The following is a 6,670-nucleotide window of genomic DNA, read 5'->3' as shown; positions in this document are numbered from 1 at the left end:
TTTTATTCTTTCAATTTAATACACATTTTCTGATCATCTACACACTTTTTTTGGTCCTAAATCTAGGGAAAATACATTGGGTTAGGGTTGCCAGGCATGAGTGTTTCACATAGGGGCTAAGTCAGTCCTAGTATGAGGAGTTAGGGTGCAGCTTATTCTGAGAAGGGGGACGTAAAGGAACCTAAGAGAACCAAAGGATACCTTCATAGTCAGAGGAATAAAATTTTAACTGGGGGATCATTATTATGCAAAGAAATGCCAGAACCATGCAGAGAAAAAGGGTAGGTATGCACGTGCAGTTCAGGGGAACCATTCTGTGGGTAGCTTATGAAGGGGAAATTTATATCCCATTGCACTTTTTATGTCATATCCAGACAAAACTCAGATCTGGAGGACACAATATGTCACCCAAGGACACAATATGTCATCCAATATGCAAGAAGGTGAAACAAAACAGTTCTGAAAGATAAGGAAGGATTTGCCAATAAAGACACAGCAGAACCCAGGAATAGCATCATAGACAAACGGAATGTCAAGTGCAAAAGTTCAGAGGATCCAGACAATTTCATAGTGATTTCACGTAGGTTATCTCATTTGCAGTCCAATGCAATACATCCTTGCATTACATTTCAGACTAAAGGAAAATGAAGGATGAGGAATTTGAAATAATTCATTCAAAAGCATACACCTAGCTACACAGATTAGAAATTAAACCTAGGTCCCTTAATCAAGAGCCATAAAAGAAAGATTGATAATACCACTTTATTCCATCATTGGGCAGAGAGGTTCTTATTGAATGAAGAACCAATAGAGAAAACAATATATTAAGCCAATAATTAAAAAACAGTAAGGAAATGAGATCAGAGTTGGCAGGCAGCCCCTGAAATAGGGGAAAATATTTATGTTAGGTTCAAGCATGTCAACAATTTAATCCATGTTGATTTGGACTTGCTATTGCAAGACCCACAGTAGTCTGCTGTGAAACTTAATAGATAAGTTCCTTTTTGCTAGTTGAAGTCAGTGCCCAAGAAAAGGGACCTAGGCAAGTCAGTAGAAATGTAACCACTGTTGTTTTTTGTTTTTTGTTTTTTTTGTCTTCTGTTCATTCATGCTTTTAATAAAGAAGAACTGAGTTTTCAACTTGCACTAGACACTGTGGTAAGCATTGAGAATACAGGATGAAACAGATAATTGCCTTACACTCCAGAGCTTACTATCAAATATGAAAATAGAAACAAACAACTACAACCTGACAAGAAACATGTGAAGATAGGAAAGCCCATCATTCACTGGGGCACAAAGGAGTGAGTTAATAACTGCCTGAGTAGACTAGAACAGGATTGTATAAGAGGTGGTTTTTTAAATGGACTTAGAAAGTGACTAGAGGTGGCCAGTGGTACAATCTGAACATATATATAATGAATATAATCAAATTAATCAGGATTATAGCTCATTAAATAAGAAAAAATATATTCATGAGTCCATATGGATTTAAGTACGCAAGTGGTGGAAAAGTTCTTCTTTATAATGGAAATCAACTAATGAAAGTAGAAATAAATATTGGATTCATAGAATCACCACTTAACACCCATAGCAATAATAATGGACTCAGGCAGGAATTATCAATGGGTGTTAAAACTAGGGGGAGAAAGTTTGAAAAGTGATAGGGTATTTGCAGTTTCAAAGTATCTCCCCAAAAGCCGCTTATTAATAATAAAGAGGAAAATAGGAACTTTACAATAGAGAAATTTTGCAGGCCCCAACAAACTTTAAAGATCAAAGTTAACATCGTACGTAATGGGACAATTTAACACCAATTGCCTTCTGACATGAAACATTGAGAACATACTATCAGTCTGTGATATTTTAGCCAAAATGTATAAACTCAGTGCAATCATGATTGAACATAGATGAAACAAAATTGAGGATCATTCTACAAAATAGCTGACTTGTACAGTTAAAAAATGTCAACATCATGAAAGATTTAGATAGTCTGAACTTAACTGCTGCAGATTAAATAGCACAGAAGAGACGTAAGATTTTCTTTTGTTATAAGGAAATTATTGGTGGCCTCCCTGGTTGTGTAAAGTCAGTGATATCAAGCTATTGGTAACTACTGCAGCATGAGTTGGATCCCCAGCCAGCTAGCTAATCCACATGGGGCAGCAGACCTCTCCTGCCTCACCCGCTGCTCCCCTCAGCAGTGTATTTCAGTAGATCTGCCTGTTCTGCTTCCCACTCTGTCTCTGGTGAATCCTTTCACATCTCCCTCCACCACCACCCCAGCCCCCCCCTGAACTCTGCCTACCACCCAGTTCTTGTATGCATAAATAAAAATCTTTTTAAAAAAGGAACATTATTGGGACAGTGGTAATGTTTGATAACATCTATAGAGTAAACAATAACCCAATTCATATGCTAATTTCCTGATTCTGATGATTGTGCTGTGATTTATAAAAGAGAATGTCCTTGTTGTTAAGGGAAAATGCTGAAATTTTAGGGGCAAAGGAATATTATGTCTGCAATGTATTCTCAAATGATTCGGGAAACATTAGAGAGAGAAAGAGAAAGGAATAAAGTAAACGAAGTAAAATGTTAACATTTGGGGAATCTGGGAAAAGTTTTTAAAGGATGTGTGGACTAAATATTTGGTGGGGGTTGTTTTGTTTTTTGAGGTTACACAAAAATTTATTGAGAGCCTCCCCTCTTAACCCTACGTCTCTAGGTTACTGTTTTTGGCTTTTAGATCTTGTGTGTAAGTCTCAGGAAGATGGATATAGCATCCTGCTTGGTGAGACTCACAAGGTGGCTATAACTGTCTTCCTCATAATGTGCAAACAAAACTGGCAGACACAGTTCCTTGTATAGTGCCCTTACCAGGGCCATCTTCTTGGCATTCTTCTACCCATAATTCTCCTGTAAGATCTAGTGCTGTTTCCAGACCCAACAGCCAGCTGCATTTGTTGTCCTCAATGTCAGTATGAATCTTGCCAGACACACTGGGGTCCCAAAAAGGTCAAGGTAATCATCCTGCATCTGAAAGAACTTGCCCATCTCCAGCAGGACCTTCTTGGTGTTGGCATGCTCCTGCTCCCCATCAATCCCTGCCATATATTGATACATGGCAACAGCTGCAGGGAGGTGAAAGGAATAGAAAGCAATCTTACGGTTGACAATATATTTGTAACACTTTTCAGTGAATTTACAGAGATCCACATTGCCCTAGGACCTGTGACGAGGTCCAGGGTCTGTCCAATCTTAGTCTGAAGGGAACACTGCAGGAAGAGCTCCATCACATTCAGGTAATAGGGCTGCTCCTAGTGGTAGAGTTTCAGAAGGTAACAGATACTTGCCTCCAGAAGCACAGCATCACTGAAGGCATCCAAACCTATGCCTGGCTTTTGGTATCAGCAGAACCACCCCCATTGGACAAGCAATGAACCCATTATGTCATCTGGCACTAGGAGGAAAGTTAGAAGATGTTTTACACACCAGCCTACAGACAGGGCCTGTCAGAGACCCTCAGCATCCTGTTTCCAGGGCTCCATCAGCTCCCGGAATGTTATCAAACCTTCAAACCCCTCTGGCACTTGCCTCCAATAACATTGTATTCCAGGACCTCCTTGAATTGGGCAATAGCATCTCCTGTCTTAGGGGGACCTAGCTCATCCTTAGTCAGCACCCTGACAATCTGAGAGAAATGCTGGATAAAATCCTGCTTTTCTTGGGCATAACTGTCCAATGTCTTGTCTCAATTCAGTCTGAGGAATGAGTAAATTGCTCTTTTCCCTAGTTGTGGGTTCTCAGTCTATACTAAATATTTGCATCTCGCCCTCTTCCCTTGGGCCCTGCCTCCACCCCATTTCATAAGCTGAAACACTATTTCCTGAGTATCATGGTTGTAGAAGGTGGGGACTTGGGGAAGCAATTACGATTAGATGAATTTAGGAGGGTGGAATCCTCATGGATGGAATTAGTGCCCTTATAATAATCATGAGAGAGCTTGCTTACTCTCTTTCTCTTTCAGTCATATGAGGACACAGAAGAGTCAGTGATCTGTCAAAGGGCCCTCAGTAGAATCCAGTCCCACTGGTATAATGATCTCGAATTTCCTGGTCAGCAAAAATGTGAGAAATAAATTGTTACTATTTATAAGTCAACTAAATAGTCAAAATTTGGGCCTCCCCGGTGGCGCAGCTGTTGAGCGCTGGGCTGAGAAGCTGCCTGCAGCTTCTGCAGCACCGGTTCGATCCCTGGCCACCGGGCGAGGGTCCCACATGGCGCACAAACCTCTCCTGCAGCCAGCTGCTCCCCTCAGCAGTGTGTTTCGTCAGTCTGTCTGTTCTGCTCCCTGCTCTGGCTCTGGTGAATTCTCTCTCACCCTCCCATGCTTCTGACTGTACCCAGTGCTTGTGTAAATAAATGAATGAATCTTAAAAATAAATAAATAAATAAATAGTGGTACTTTGTTACTAAAACTCAGACTGATCAATATATAGGCATTCTTTGCACTATTCCTGAAACTTTTCAAGATGATGTAAATCCAAAATTAAGTTAAAATATATTTGTCATTTAATGCTGTTGATTGTAGCCAGATAAAGATAAAGCTCATTGTTACAAACAGTTATAGACTGAAGAGAACTTGGAGAAAAGAGAGCAGACAACCTGATGGGGCAGTAGGATTGTCAATTTCCCTTCATACATGTCTTATGTATTATATTTACATATTATATATTTATTCTATTATAGAATTTACTTATATATTTTTACTTTTATTATATATTATATTTATTTAATATAAACATGGTCCATGGCTGATGAACTAATATGATTAAAGAACTTAGAATAGTAGCTATAAATGATGTGTCATGTTAGATTTTTAAAAAATTATTTTTACATGTGCTCTTTGTTTTTCTCTAGTATCTTTACCTAATGAAACACTGGTCATTATTTCACTCTATGATGATATCTTTTTGCTTATTACACAAGCAGAATTATAAAATAATTATAAATATTATAAGTTCATCTAATACAGACAAACTATATGGGACCATAATGATGCGTCACACCTGCTACTTGCCAAGTAGTAGCTTTAGTATTTCATGAGCACAAAAGGAATGCTATTCAATAGTTTTATTTACCCCTCATGTTGGTAGCTCCACTGAACTAGTGATCACATTTTTCTGGTCAAAATGAATCAATTTCTTAATTGCCCAATATTATATTAGTCTCAGCTGTGCTAACAAATAGGCAAAATTTCAGTGGCTTAACAAAATCTAATTATATTTTTTGCTTACCTAACAGTCCTAGGTGGGTGTTGTCAGAGCCATTTTCCATCCTACCATGGAGGTTTGAAATGTTTACTCTGTGATTATCAACATTTCTGTAGACATTGACATCTCAGTGGGCTACAACAGAAAAGGTGCCTAGAGAAGCAAATGTGGGAGGCTGATGTGGGCGAGTACTGGAGTGGGGCCATCACTCACTGTCACACTGCCTTGGAGAAAACTCAGTTACATGGGCACACTGAATACAAGGGATACTGGAATAGCTCAGGTTGCAAAGAGAACAGATTTTCATGGACAGTTAACAGTTAAGATTATTAATCAAGAGCAAACTGGGCTCCCCTTACAGTGTTTATGCCCATTTAGTCACTACAGAGAAGTGAAGGGAAGTTGCCCTGGGAGTGTAGGAAAGCATTTAGTAATGCAAAGGTAGATGTGATACAGGCTTCAAATTTGAAAATACTGAACAATGATTCTAATTATCCCTTTAACCAACATTTATTTTATTTTTATTAGGTATCACATGCTGGGGATACAAACATGGAAAAAGAAATAAGCAATGTAGCTGGAAGAATCAGAAAATAACCATAGTTTAGCTAAAAGAACAGCATGAAATACAATTATCTTATTAAATCTCAGTAACAACAAAACCAGACTTGTCTGACAAATTTTCCGTCAACAAAAACTGTCACGTGCAAAAGTATTGCCTAATTGTTTTACATACCTCTGCATTTACTGCTGAAAGGTCTGTATATGTGACAGTAAGTCTAAGTCAATTCTTTCTCTCGAAAGAAGCGTGCTTAGTGAAAGCAATTCTTAGAGCGTTGCTTTCAGCCTGCCAAAAACATTTTATGTTTTACTCTAACATGTTGATCTCCACATTCTGTTGTCCTAATTGTACTGTTTTCTGGCTTCTATTTATGTCTTGAGACAATGACTTTTTGAGGAAAAAAAAAACAGAAAGAAGAGAAGAAGAAAGAAGAATCTGTGCTAGACTGACAGCATGGATAGAGAATAGTAACTAGTTTACCTTAAAACAACTTTATGAAGGTGGGTTGTCTTCACTCATTTACAGGTAAAGGATTTAATGTTGATGATTTAATTCTTACCATTAACTATGCATTTAGCATTATTTTAAGTGATGTAGACACATGACAGATACAAATAGACAGAGAGCCAGCTAGATAGACAGACATACTATTGACCTCATTCTGTCTCAGTTTCATCGTATTTAGGATGGAGATAATAATTACACTTCTCTCATTATTTGTTATAAGGATTAAATAAATGATATATATGAAAATATACATTAAAGTGATAACTATATAACTTTAAATATGTACATATATAATGTAAGTACATATATATGTATATTTAACAAGTGA

General features: G+C 37.9%; 1 pseudogene; it reads right to left on the bottom strand.

Annotated features, from left to right (window-relative positions):
• Positions 1-2,742: 2,742 nt before the first annotated feature.
• LOC119236800 (farnesyl pyrophosphate synthase-like) lies at positions 2,743-5,337 on the bottom strand (annotated as a pseudogene).
• Between the last annotated feature and the right edge of the window lie 1,333 nt (positions 5,338-6,670).

This window comes from Talpa occidentalis, unplaced genomic scaffold, assembly GCF_014898055.3.
Source record: "Talpa occidentalis isolate TD23 unplaced genomic scaffold, MPIMG_talOcc4v2.1 talOcc4.9, whole genome shotgun sequence".
NCBI lineage: Eukaryota > Metazoa > Chordata > Mammalia > Eulipotyphla > Talpidae > Talpa > Talpa occidentalis.
The sequence above is the reverse complement of the archived record's forward strand: the minus strand, read 5'-3'. Positions and strand labels throughout refer to the sequence as shown.